This window comes from Lissotriton helveticus, chromosome 3_2 (assembly GCF_964261635.1).
Source record: "Lissotriton helveticus chromosome 3_2, aLisHel1.1, whole genome shotgun sequence".
Lineage (NCBI taxonomy): Eukaryota > Metazoa > Chordata > Amphibia > Caudata > Salamandridae > Lissotriton > Lissotriton helveticus.
This window is the reverse complement of record NC_136062.1, coordinates 164,172,333-164,187,266: the sequence shown is the minus strand read 5'-3', so window position 1 is coordinate 164,187,266 and position 14,934 is coordinate 164,172,333.

The window sequence follows — 14,934 nt, the reverse complement described above, 5'->3', positions numbered from 1 at the left end:
GGCAATTCGTGACTTTTTAAAGTTGAATTTGTAACCCTCAGCTGCAAACCCAAGTATTATGGTGTTCACTCTTTTCAAGTGTGTCACCAGGTCATCATCTGTGAGATAAATGTCATCGACCTAAGATAATGTCTCATCATCATATATTTGTAGTAACTCTGTTACTCTTGCTGAGAATAATCCTGGGCTATTCTTGAATCCCTGTGGGATTCAGAAGTGTTTCGGCGACCCCATTATTGAGAAAGCGGTCAAATACCTGCTTTCAGGTGCAATGTTTTGACAAAAGAATCCATTAGAAATGTCTATTGTTGTTTTATATTTTTTGCGCACAATGTTATTCATTAGTGCTGCACTGTGTGAGTTTTGTACTGCAAATGTTTTGCAGCAGGAGTTTAGGTGTCTGTAGTGACCAACTAGACGATATGAATCGTCTGGCTTGGAGACAGGAAACAAAGGATTGTTCATTTGTGAGGTGCATGTTTCAATCACCCCCTGATATTCAAGTTGATCTAAGATCTCCCTGACTTGCTTTTTAGCTTCTTGTTTAACTGGGTACTGCCTTTGTGCAGTGGGTTGATTTTTTTAACTGGATTTCATGGTAAGGAGAATCCTCATCCCATCCTACATGATTTTTATATAATGCAGGAGCTTGGGCTACTGCCCATTTTCTTGCTAATGTGTATTTTTTTATGAATTGGAATGTGATTTGAGAAGGCAGGCATAACCATTTCTTTGCCATGAGGGCACTCCCTGACAAACTCTGGTGGCCAGTCTTTCTCAGCTAACAGGATGTCGTAGCCTTTCGAAAGGTTATCCCAAAAGAGACCCCTAACTTTCCTAGTCTTGTCCCCCTCTATACGCAATGTTATTTCGTATAATTTATGGTGTTTGCTAACTCTGGTGTCTGCAGTTTCCACTTGAATGTATTCATGCGTGTCCACTGTCTCCAGAAGATTCATCAAGATCTTGCGAGCTATGGTTACTTCTGCTGCGCTGTCTAGCACTGTCTGGGCCCACTCTCATTTTTCAGTTGTGTCCTCAGTATCCTCGGCATGTTTTATTATTTTAATACTAGCTACCTTCTTCTTTGGATATTGTAATTTTTTACTTTGATGAGCAGGTTCCTTGTCTTTGGACTTGACGTGCTCTTCCTTGTGTTCTGACCGTCCTCTTCTTTCCGATTTCTGTGAGGAAGTCTGAAAAGATCAAAAGGGACGTTTATCAATATCTTGATATCTATCAGGTTTTCTCAATTTATCCCTATCTCTAAGGTTGTATCTTTTCTCAGAGGGCTCCCTCTGGGGAGACTTGTGTCCTCTGTCTGGAGATCTTTCTCTCCGTTGAGGAGACTTTCCTCTGGACTGGAATCGTTTTTCTCTGGGAGTGGATTGTTTATTTCCATCCCAACTCTTTTTTGGAGTGTTTAGATTATTTTTAATAAATGTTTTTTCAGGATTTTCACGTAGTTGAGGTTTTACTGGTTTCCCACCCAAACTATCTCTACCTAGTTCTTCATAGGCTTTTTCTATGATTCTGGCAAGTTCAAAAGGTTGTTCTGCTATATTTGTTTCTTTCAATTTCTGGCGGATCGCCACAGATGCTGCTTCTCCTTTTATGTTGGCTAATAATATATCCGAGACCTGCTTGAAGTCTTTCAGTAATTTCATACCCAGAGTTAAACCAGGTTCTGGACCGTAATCATTTTGAATCTGTCTTAGCACATCTGGTATTACCGCCATAGACGGAAAACCATGTGTTTTTGTGTATATCGAAGCAAAGACTGTGCCCCAAGTGTCACAGTCCTCCACATGTGGTGCGATCCCCATTGGAAGACAGATAGTCAGAATTCTGTGTTTCTCAGTAGGTGTAGTATCAGGAAATACTGGCTCTATTTGAGTGAGTTTTTGTGCTAACCATAATGGAATTTGTTCCCGTTTTGCGGGTATTTTGCCAATGGCTGATTGTATATTTTGTGGTGTGATTTTATTTGTGTTCCCCTGGTGAGGGGTGGTCTGTGGAATTTTTATTGCTGGTTGGAGTGTTGAAGTCCGCATTACATATTGGACTAATTGTCTATGTATTTTAATTAGCCATTTTAGCTGAGCTAAAAGTTCCTGGTTCAACATTGTTTCAATGTCTGGATGTGGTGTGTAGCTGGCTAGAACCGGCCACGTGGCTCCTGGTCTGCCTAGTGGATGTATGACGTTTCAACGCATGCTTTTACAATGCATGCCATTACGACGCAGGTTTTGCGTTGGGGGCACTGGATAGTGAATAGTTTAATTTACTATTCCAACTCCAGTCCCCATGGATAGTAGGGAAGGTGTTGGATAGTAATTGAACTATTCCCTATCCTAGAGCGCCCCCAGCACAATGCGTTGTAATAACTTGCGTTGTAAAAGTTGCGTCGTAATGGTAGTGCGTTGTAAAAGTTGCGTTGTAAAGTATGTTCCCCCTGCCTAGTGGACCTAGCCTGGTGATGTGATTTTGATGTTTTAGGGCGCATTAAACCAGAGCAGGTGCTCTTGGTAAGTTCGTGGGATTTCAACGTCCTCGAAAGGAGCGCATTCATCCGGAGGTTACCCTATTTTGTAATAGTGGAATTCATGTGTCACAGCATGTGCTGCTGGAAAATTTATCCATGAATAGAATACCTCTGTCTGTCGATATTCATGGGCCTCTACCACGAATATGGCTGTACCACCTCGGGATGATACTCCATTTGCTATAAGTTTTTTAGTTATAGTTCTTCTTACATTTACTGGAATGGTTATAGCATTCGGGTCTTCATCTTGGAGACTTGTGTCATCTTCTAGGAGTTGAGCTGCTATTCTAGCTCTCTCTGTTTCGTCTTCACTTTCCACCATTTTACTAAAGGAAAGTTTTGTTGCAGATCAAGTTTCAAGGAAACAAAGATTAGGTGCACAATATTTTGGAACACTGTATCCTTCAACGTTGACTAAAACAAAAACTATACATAGGAATCTCTTCCTACTAAGTTCCGGTGGATTTTAACCTTTTACCCACTCCAGACGTCTTTTGGAGTTTTTACGGGAAAAAGGGGTCTGTGTGAAAAAGCACGACTGAGTTACTCTAATGTCTTGCGTTAGATTATCGCCTTACCAAACGTTGGGCACCATGTAGTGTAGTTCCTATATTCCCAATAGGCTCTGCGCATTGGAATAATATAAACAGTAATGTAGACGTAGGACTAGGTCTCTACTGACTATATTAGACTTAATTAGTTTTGCCAGCTAGCTCAGAGGTCACTAGAAACTTTCTCGAATGTTCAGGAAAGAGTTAACTCTCCTGATTTAGACAAGAAGGGATTAGCTTCTGACACCCGCATAAACATGACAACTTTGCTCCCTCAGATAAAGAGTGTATCTCTAGAGTCGTGTGAAAACAATAGACAATTATTTCACTCAGTCAATCGTGCATACTTAGTTTCACCAGAGTGCAGAGAAATAGAGAGACGAGCGTTTTCAATAAAAGGTGTTATTTATTGAGCAGTCTTCTTTCTCATGCAAGAGAAATGAATTGCCACAATTGCAATACTTATCATGAAGTAAAGTGCGTACAGTAAAAGGAGTATTATGAAATAATACTGTAAAAGCATTGATATGGTTTCTTAGCCATATGATACTTTAAAATGTATAAAATATATACATACATAAAAACATTGACTAACGTACTCAACTGGTGCTTCTAATCTATGCCTACCCCGGTGTACCTGACCTAAGCCTAATACGTGGGAAGGAGTAAGTAAGTTGCAGTTTAAGTTAAGTTGGGTTTTTTGCCAAGGATCTGAATCAAGATTTCTCTTAAGGGTTTAGTCAGCTCCGTACCTTGGTTCTTAAAATGAAGGAGGTCTTGTATCTCTCTCTCAGGACTCGATATCCCAGCAACCCGCAAGCGTGACTGGAAACACCGGAGCTGGGTTTTCTCGGCTCGAGAAAAAGACAGCGTCTCTCTCAGTGCGTCAAAAGGGAGGGGCGGCTTCCTTCGGCTCTCGCATCAGCTGGGCTTCCGGGCAAGTAGATGGCCGCTCTGCTCCAAACCACCGTGTGTTTGCTTAAGGCAATGTTGGTATATTTATACCTGAAAGGTGCCGGGTTTGACGTAAGGTTGGACATAAGACGTCACCAAGAACTAACAGTTCTTTCTGACTCTAGGAGTTCTTGTGCAAATCAAAACAAGAGCAGGGGGACTTCCAGGGCTACTGGAGGCTTGGTTTGTTTAAAGAATGTGTTGTACTTTCTAGGAGTCTAGGGGAGTAGCCTTGCCGTATTTGGACTGCATGGGCTATTACTAAATATGGATATGATTCTTATGCCTCTATAAGGGTATTATTTATTATAGCCATATAAGGGCATAAATCTGGAATATCGAATTAGGGTCCTAGATAGAAACACAACAGGAGGAGAGAAAAGGGGTTTTAAAATACGAACAATAAATACATAACTAAATAAAACAAGACAAAGTAGTCGCAAAGTGGCCAGATTGGTGTTATTCACACCCAAACACATTAGCACCACCTTACAGAGTTTGCCATGAAGCACTACTTTTATTTTCATGCCCTTAGCTTTTCAAACAAAAAACATTAATTGATTTCTGAATAATGAGTGTAAAAGCTTTAAGTTGTATTCCCTACAAGTGTTTGCTTTTTCTAGAATGTTATCAAATTTTTTCAGGCAGTATATTACTCTTGTCTAGTGCATAATTTGAATTGAGTTGCTTCCAGGGGTTTATAGCGGGGCATGATGGGGTCGTAGCTGAAGGCAGGGCAAGTTTCTCTCAGTGGGGCAGCATAGTGTTCAGTGGGGGAGAGGATGTGGCATCTGTGCCGATGACAGAAATTTTAAGGCTCTGAGAAAAATGGCTTCTGATAGCACTTTAAAACGTATTTGGGAAATTCTGCGAATGGCAAAGTTTTCAGATGAATGTATTGTGTTGACCAATAATAACCGAGTGCATGTGTGAATTGTCAATTTAAATATATGTGGAAAAATACTAGCTGCAGCATTGTCTTTTGCTAGTGGCAAAAATTAATGTGAGTAAATACAGATTAAAGGCACAAAAAATTAATATGAATAAATACAGTTGGAAAAGGCAAAAAAATAAATACCATAAAACCGGGAGCCTTAATAATAATACACAATACACCATATTATTAATATACACACAAAAATTCACTTACCTTACACTGGCGCTTGATGTTCTGCAGCACATCCTCGTTGTTCTGCAGCACGTCGTTGGAGCAAAGTCCACAGCCAATTCTCTCATCCGATCAAGATGCTGTTCTCATGCTGTTAATCAGCATGAGTGCAGTGTCTTGATTGGCTGGAGCGGGCATGCTCTATGCTCCTAAAGGCACAGTAGGTCTGTGCCTGCTTGTCAATCCATCTGTCCAAGACAACTGAGTTGGAGAGGTTTGAATTGAGCATGTCGCTTTGGCCGTAGGGAGGTAGCCGGCCAAACTAACATGCACAATGCAAACTTAAGTGGCCAATCTTCACTGCTGCCAATCATTGGCAGCCATGACACACTGGCCCCGCCCTGCCTGTGAACTCCATTTGCTGGCATAGACAAAAAAATAAAATGGCAATAAAATTCTTTTATTACCATTTTATTTTTAAAGCTTTTGGCACAGCAGTGTGGGGGCAATGTTCCGTCTCTCCAACGGAGGAACTGAAAAGGTTAAGGGATCTCTTCTGTTGAATGGTTTATGTAATCAAACACTCTTTAGTTAGAAATCTCACTTGTTCTGCATCTTCTTAAGTCTTCTTAGTCACTTAGGAAACTGATTTCCTTGCTTCCACTTTTCTCTCAACATTAGGTTGCTCTTGCTGTCACTTTGCTGTAAAAAGTCACTTAGCAGTTTGAAGAATATCTCTCTGGTGTACCTGACTGATTCAGTCATCATTTTTATTTATTTTTAGCCTCTTAGGATTTTTTTAAGGCAGAGCATCACTGTGATGCCCCGGACTGATTCAGTTGTCAGTTTTACTTTTAATTTTTGCCATTCTTAATTTCTTTAATGAGGAGCATCCCTAGGTGCCGGCTGAGCTAGAGCCCTCAGATTCCAGAACTTTCCCACTCAGAAATGTGGGGAAAGTATTTAGTTTGAGGGTTGTAAACATCTGGATTTAGTTGGTTTCCCTGGGTGGCAGAGAATCAGCTTGAATAGTGGAACCATTCCCATGTCACATAGGAGGAAATTTGGATTTACTCCTACTCTGCCGGTGCCCATGTCAAAACTATGTTGAAAGGAAATAACATTTTCTCTTGGTTGACATGGAAATGGGGCTCTGGGCCCCAGTTGGGCAGAAAAACTGTTGGAGTTTTAGGGCTGGAAGATAGGCCCAACACCAGGGTGGTACACTGTCAGACAGCAGGATCTGACGAAACAGAGTGGGATGAAACCTTTGTTAATGTTACCTGTGATCCCAGGAACCTGAATGTTGAAAACAATATTATGTATTCACAGATGAGAGGGATAGATGGCTCACTATGGTTACCAACTTTCAACAACTCTGGGGGTGTGACTACGACACGCTGCAGAATGGCTGCCTTATGAAGGGGCTCTACAGGCCAGGCTTCATTATCCTTCATAATTGTAACTAAGGCACGATCTCTCCCACTTAAAAAAGCATTCTGCAGTGTGTGGATACCGACTGCGCTGCAAAGGTGAACTTTCGGCTGCGCACCGCAAGCAGAACTGCAACAACTGACTATGAAGAGCCGCGTCTGAGTGAATGGCTGAAGAGGGCCAACATGCAACTGGAAGCCCCGTAAAAAACAAAATTGCCACTTCCAGGCACTCCTATAGCGCTGCACTACCTGCTCCTGTACCTGGGCACTCTCAGGGCAGCCAAAGATGATCGCTTGCCGTGTTGGGCACCCCGTGAGGCGGAGATCTGCATTCAACCGAAGTGGGCCCGCCCGTCTGCGGTGTGTGCGCGTGGTCCCGCGACTACTGCGGAGGCTGCAGGGAGAGTCGAGGGCGAACCTGCCACCCCTCCTGAGGCTGACGACAAGAGCTGGAGTGTCAGAGAGGCGGGGTGATGCCGGACGTGTGATTGGGAACAGTGCAGAGCTGGATGGTGCGGTGAGTGGGGACAGGGGTTCATCCTGAGGCGGAGCTGAGCTGGGTTGGACAGCGCACGCCTAGGCCCCGTTTGGCATCCTCCGCCTGTTGGGGTCGGGCTTCGCCATGCCGGACCTGCTCATTGCCAGCCTCGGGCCGGGCATCGGGCTTCCCTAGCGGCGTTGGACATGCGATTTGCGGGGGGGTCGAGATCGACCTCTGCTGACGTGTTTGCTCCTCCCGCACCTAATTGCAGAGGTGCGCCTCAGGCCGTGCTGAGCCCATAGATTCTCCCCTTTGGACCGATAGCCTACGTAGTCTTCTCCCTTCCTGCCTCACGAACACCAAAGGCCTGGCTCCTGGCTCTAGATTGGGGCTTGTTGAGCCCCCCGGGCACACATGGCTGAGGGCCCTTCTGCGGTCCTTCACAGCACCTGCACATCGTGAGTGGTTGATCCCAGGCATAAGTTAGGATGTGATCAGCTGCGGCCCATATCACCACTCAAAAAAATAAAGAGAACTCGCTTTGCGGCCTATTGCCCTGGCTGGCTAGTCCCCTGGACAGCCTTCATCATTTTGCTCATTGCTCCCGAGCCGGTCTATGAAGTGGTTGCTCCGTCTGCTGTTGGGCATAGTGGGTCTCCTTCTTCTGTCCAATGACTGGGTTGAGGCCCAGGGCAGGTCATATTGGAGCTGAGGCTTTGTCCCCACTTCTTCCCCTTCAACACTGGGGTGCGCCTTGAATCCTTGAATTCACATGGTGGGCATAATTAACAAAGCACCCTAATTGCACTGAGCACTGTATGCAACAGATGCACAACAACACCTGTCCTTCGGCTGCTGGCAGGTAGTGCCCGCTCGGGTGGTCGGACCTAATTGGTGGGCCTGGCTGGATTGACCCAAGACTGTGCTGCACGGTCGGATATCATGGGTAAGACAGACCCCAAGCAGCCATAGATGCCCTTTGAAAGCAAAAGGCAGACATGCATTAGGAAGCAATCACTGGGTCGGACAATACCCAGGGTTCCAGAGAAATGTCTGAACAGCTGGAGGAGGACATGCGCTCAATCCTGCTGGATGTGCGGTCAAGCCTTAAAACAATCAACAACAAGATGGATGCACTCACCTCAAACCTGGACACTGTCAAACAACAGGTAGCCGCTCGTGCAATTCGATTAGACGTCCTGGAAAATAGACTGTCAGACACCCAGGACTCACAGTGGGAATCTAGAGCGCATGGAAAAAGTTCTTGCTGTGATGAAAGGTAAGAATGAGGACTTGGAGGAGCGTGCTAGATGAAACAACCTATGAATTCTGGGCCTTCCGGAGTCTACCTTGACCCCAAAAATGGAATCCTACATTGTACACTTGCTTTGTGAGCTGTTTGTCCCTGTACTCTCTCCGGTCATGATTGTGAAGCGTGCTCACAGATCGCTGGACCCCCAACCTCCGCCGTGGGCGCCTTGCCCGATCATTGACCGTCTCTTAAACTATGGGGACAGAGATGCAGTCTTTTGAGATGCAAGAGTGTAAAGCCCCATAACTCATAAGGGAAACCTACTCTTATTCTTTACGGATCACACTCCTGCTGTTCAGGCCGCAGAAAGGGAATTTTCACTGGCGAAGCGCATTCCCCAGAGTGCCTCAATCCAATCTGCTATTTTGTACCCGGATAAGATCAAAATTTCCCATGATGGTCAATCTCACTTCTTTACGGACGCTAAATCTGCTCTAAAATACACTAAGCATATATGACCACGGAAATCGCCTCCCCATGCTTCGCAGCAACCCGTCCCTGAATTGAGACTGAGTGATAAAGACTGACTGCGGGCAACTCATCTACTTCTTATACAAAGTAAGTCTTGTATAATACCCGCTTGATTGCACTGTTGTGTTCTTTGAACGGCTGCGACTATGACTCTATTTGTAGTATTACTGCATTTCTCCTATTGCTAGCTGATGCGTCAGGCAACCCATAGGTGGAGGGTCCTCCACTTTCTGCCACACACCAGTCCTTTATGGCACCAGATTTCATGCATTGTCATGTGTTTTTCAAAAGTTGTGACTCTAGATGCCTAATATACTATTGCATTGATCCTACTAAAAGTCAATGTGATAGTATCACTTGATCCACGGTTAAATTGGCTTCTTAGCTTCTCATTAGGCGATTTTCATCTTGCATGCCTAAGCCTGGCCTCCCTGCCCTGTGGCAGGTTAAAAGCCGTCATCCCAGGCCCCCGCATGGAGATCTCCCTTGTATCCATGCTCTTATTTAACTGTTGGGGTAGTTACCTGTGGGGTGGGAGGTTACCAGTCACGACCTGATTGGGAGGCATTTGTGGGAGGGGTTGGGACGGGGTGTTTATAGCACTTGCAGACACACGAACAGTAACCGCATTGCAGGTACACAAGCTTGATCGTATTCCAGGTCCTGCCACCAACAGTAGAACTTCACCTTCATACAAATAATTGGTAGTAACACAAACATCACCTAGCCACATCATCGACGCTTCACAATATACCCTTCCCAAACATGCATCATTCAATTTTCCAGGTTGTGACATGACTAAGACCTAGTTCCTTACATGGAACGTGAGGAAAGTAAATGATTTCAGGAAGGTTAGAATGATACATTGACATATGTTTTCTCCAAGAGACCCACTTAAGGCACATGACTGACTCTAAGCTGCAACATAGATACTGGGGGGAGATACACTCGGCTTCATACTCCAACTACGGCAGAGGGGGTTTCGATATTGATACGTCGTGGTATCGACTGGATGACTGCACATGTGCACATAGACCCAGAATGGCACTATATTATTCTCACGGGCTCCCTCGCGACTTATCAGGTCACCCTGGTGGTTATTTACTGTCCTAACATAGATAACCCCCAATTTTTTCTTAATATATGGGCCAATATGATGGCTTCGAGTGGAGATACGGTTATTTGGGGCGGTGATTTCAACGCCATTTTAAACATTGTCTGGGACAGGGCAGGCTCCCCCTGCAAGCCACATCTAAAGGCAACACAACAGCTCAATAACATCATACTCGAACACAAACTTTCTGGGCTGGAAGCACGCCAAGATCAACGCCTTACTCAAGAAACCCAAGGCGGACCCCAAGGACCTCAAGATCTTCCGGCCCATCTACGTGCTCCCGTTCCCGGCAAAGGTCATCGAGAAGACCGTCAACGAACAACGAACAACCTCAAGGAGAACAACATCCTGGACCCTTCCCAATCCGGGTTCCGCAGCAACCACAGCACTGAGACTGCCCTCATCGCCGCCACCGATTACATCAAGTCCATGCTGCACAACGGAGAAACAGCGGCCCTCATCCTCCTGGACCTGTCAGCCGCCTTCGACACGGTCTGCCAAAACACACTACGAACACGCCTCCACAACGCCGGGATCCAAGAGAAGGCCCTGGACTGGACCACCTCCTTCCTCTACGGCAGAACACAGAGTGTCCGCCTTCCCCCCTTCCGCTCCGAAGCCACCGAGATCATCTGCGGCGTACCCCAGGGCTCATCCCTCAGCCCAACTCTGTTTAACATCTACATGGCACCGCTCGCCAACATCGCAAGTCGGCACGACCTCAACATCATCTCCTACGCCGATGACACCTAGCTGATCCTCTCCTTCACCAAGGACCCCCACACTGCCAAAACCAACCTTCACGAAGGAATGAAGGCCATCGCTTAATGGATGAGGAACAGCCGACTGAAGTAGAACTCGGACAAGACGGAGGTCCTCAGCCTCGGATCTACCCCTTCAGCCTGGGATGACTCCTGGTGGCTGACTGCACTGGGAACAGCTCCAACACCCACTGACTATGCACGCAACCTAGGGGTCATCCTCGACTCTACCCTCTCCATGACTAAATAGGTCAATACCGTCTCCTCCTCCTGCTTCAACACCCTCCGCATGCTCCGCAGGATCTGCTAGTGGATCCCCACTGAAACGAGAAGAACGGTCACTCAGGCCCTCATCAGCAGCAGGTTGGACTACAGAAATGCCCTCTATGCAGGAGCCTCGGCCAAACTCCTGAGATGGCTCCAACGCATCCAGAACGCCACTGCACACCTGATCCTCGACATCCCTTGCTGCAGCCACATCACACCCCACCTGAGAGATCTGCACTGGCTCCTGATCAACAAGAGGATAACCTTCAAGCTCCTCACCCACGCACACAAGGCACTCCACAACACCGGACCAACGTACCTCATCAGACATCAGACGACTCAGCTTCTATACGCCCACCCACCAGCTCCGCTCCGCCGACCTCGCCCTCGCCACTGTCCCCCACTTCTGAAGAGCGACCTCTGTCGGCAGATCGTTTTCCCACCTCGCCGCCAAGACCTGGAACACCATCCCCATCCACCTACGGCAGACCCAAGACCTGCTGACCTTCAGAAAACTCCTCAAGACCTGGCTTTTCGAGCAGTAGAAGCATTCCCCACCCCAGCACCTTGAGACCCTCACGGGTAAGTAGTGTGCTTTATAAATGATATGATTGATTGATTGACATATGGCGCATTGGGAACCCAAACGGCAGAGAGGGTACTTGCATCACTTCCTATCATAATTCCTGGTTGAGGTTGGACTTCTGGCTTGTAACAAGCGATGTTTCGGCCTTGACAGTAGATGTGCTGCAGCTGCTGCGTACACTCTCTGATCACGCCCCAGTTTTGTTGGAGCGGAGGGTTCCGCATACATTTCTTGGCGCTTTCAGCTGGCAACTGACATGCCTTATTAGACACAGTATTTTGCTACTAATGTAGGCTCGGTGGTCTCTCCCTCTATGCTATGGGAGGCATTTAAGGAGGTGATCAGAGGGGAATGCATCTCCAAGCAATCAGAAGTGCTACAATCCATTTACAATACTCTCACAAAACTGGAACAGGAAATCAAAACTCCTGAACTCCAGTTCTTCCAATCCAGAGACGCTTAGCAACTGGCTTCTATACTGAGCAAAATATCAGAATTCGAAATAGAGGCGGAAAGGGAGACAAGGTTCCTGGGAAAAAATGCAAAGGCACATAGCTACGGGGAGGGAGACAGGCCATGAAAGACCATAGCCAATGCACTTTAGCAACACACATCTCCCAATTTCATAGTTGTACTATTGGACGAAGACTCCTCACCCATAAGAGGTCAAAAGGCTACCCATGAATACCTGCCTAGATTTTACTCTTCATCATACACCAATCGAGCTGCTCTGGCTCAGTTAAAATCATAGAGAATACTTAGATGAGCCTTTCTCAGTCCTGGATATCACGCAGGTCATTAGAGGCTTACCTAGTGCAAAGGCCCTGGGGCTGGACGGGCTGACCACACTCTTTTATAAAACATATGCTGAAGAACTTGCACTCCATCTTCTTGACGTATATCAAGAATCACTGGAAATTGGTGAGCTACTGCCGTCCATGCAGGAGGCATCAATTATTTCCTTATTAAAACCAGATAAAGCTGTGAATATTTGCGATTCCTACAGACCCCTCTCACTCATTAATGTGGATGCCAAAATCCTTGCTAAACTAATCGCCAACAGACTGCAGCTACTTTTCCCATTGATAGCAAGACCTGATCAATCGGGTTTTATCCCAGGCAGGTCAAAAGCCCATATCTTGTGCACATTCTTCACTACAGTCCACCAAATCGACACTAAACTTCCGGCCATCGCAGCGTTTTTAGACGCAACTAAAGTGTTAGATTCACTGCAGTGGCCCTTCCTATTCACCAGCCTACCTAGACTGGGCTTTAGCTCTAATTTCATTAAGCTAATTAGCTTACTCTATACTAAACCCACCACCCAGTTCAAAGCGAATGGTTGATCTCGGAACCCTTCCATATCACCTGAGGTACCAGGCAAGGCTGTTCCCTCTCGCCGCTACTTTTTGCGATGGCTATGGAACCATTAGCTGCTAGAGTTCGCCAGCATCATTCCACCCGAGGTCTGGTTTTCACCGATAGAAATCTTATCATCTCAATGTCACCTAGTCGATCCCTTCGCTCTTCCAACAAAAATCTTCTTGAAGTGGCAAGGTTCGTTAGAGTGAAATGGGGAGGTAGAGCATTTTCCTCGGTTGTACCTAAGTTATGGAATTCTCTCCCCCCCCCGAATTACTGGGGCAACCGTCGCTCGTTCTCTTCCGCAAGGCCTTAAAAACCTGGCTTTTCTCAAAAGTCTATCGGTAATAGTCCACTCTGGTTGATTACATCTCATTTGACCTGCTTCAGCGCTTTGATGCCCTTGGGCTAAGTTGCGCGATAAAAGACTCCCTTCATTCAATGTACGCTGATGACTACGCTTTATATTTGTAACCCCAATGAGAATCTAAACCCTGTGCTATGAGAGATCCTATGCAATTGCGGAATGTCCGGCATTAAAATCAGTTGGTCAAAATCCTCTATTTGACCTCCTACAGATGTCCCACTTGACACCACATTTAAAATTTCCGCTTACATGGGCAGATGATGCCATGAAATATCTGGGCGTATGGCTCAGCAAAGACCTACAAACCATCTGGCGCTTGAACTTTGGCAAACTCTTAAACTGGCTGGAAGACAACACAAAGTTCTGGGCCGATTTACCTTTAACACTGGCTGGCAGAATAGCCATAACTAAAACGATAGTACTCCCCAAATTTTTATACCTCTTTGTTAATATTCCCATACCCTTAACCAAGGCCTTTTTTAAATTTTGTGAACTGTCCTGATTGCTCTGGTCTGGGCCGGTGGCCAACCCAGAGTAAGTTGGGAACTGCTGACACGCCCATTACCTATAGGTGGGTGGGTACTCCGGATTTTGAACTATATGCGCTGTGTGCGCAAGCACAGTTTCTTCATTTTTGGGCGCATCAAACCCTGTTTCAACCACATGTGGCCATTGAAAGTGCTGTGGCTGAGCCAACCCCCTTGCATGTGGCTCTTTGTCACCCCTATAGGAGAAACGCACACAAAATAAACACAGTTGAAACCCTACGTTGGGCCTGGGAAGGCTTGAGGAAGAGGACAGGTGCTCCACTGCTATACGCACCCTCCACGTCACTTGCTTTCCATCCATACTTCCCTTTCCTACATGATAAAGGTTCTATTGCACGTGCTCGTCAAATGGGTATTTCCACACTGGGTGACCTCGATCCACAAGACACGTTTTAAGATTCACCAACAGGTCAGGATGGTGCACAGGCGCAGATCCAATACTTATTCTTATATTACCAACTTCGCGCCACCTGCAAAACAAGGCATCCTACCTTTCCAACTCCTCCAGTCATCATGACACCATTGGAACCACTATTGACCATGCCGTCCTCCGGTAAACTGGTCACCAGGCTCTATACTCTCACGCAAACCACTACCCCATGGGCTGCCCCAAAGGCCCTAAAACAGTGGAGAATGTGCTGATAGATTTACCCACAGACGAACAATGGGCGTTTTGTTGCTCGCAATTAAGTTATTTATCCCCCAACTACAAGCTGAGAGTTACACATTTAAAATGTTGCACCGTTACTACCGCACCCCCTTACAGCTATACAAGTTGAAACTATGACCCGAAGCTGCCACCTTCCTACACATTTTTTTTTTTCAGTAGAGGACCAATGGTGGGGTCCACGAGGGTGGGGACGTCCCTGGGGAAGACCCAGGGGTCAACGCTCTGCTACCTGGAATCGAGGAAGAGGGAGAGGGAACAAACAGGTACAGTTCCAACAGGACTCCCATGGCGAGATCCAAACGAGACGCCAGCACTACAGGTGGTAACATATGCCCCTGATAATCCTATCATCAACATATCCAATTATGAACTAACTACGAGTGAACAACAAATCCTATGCA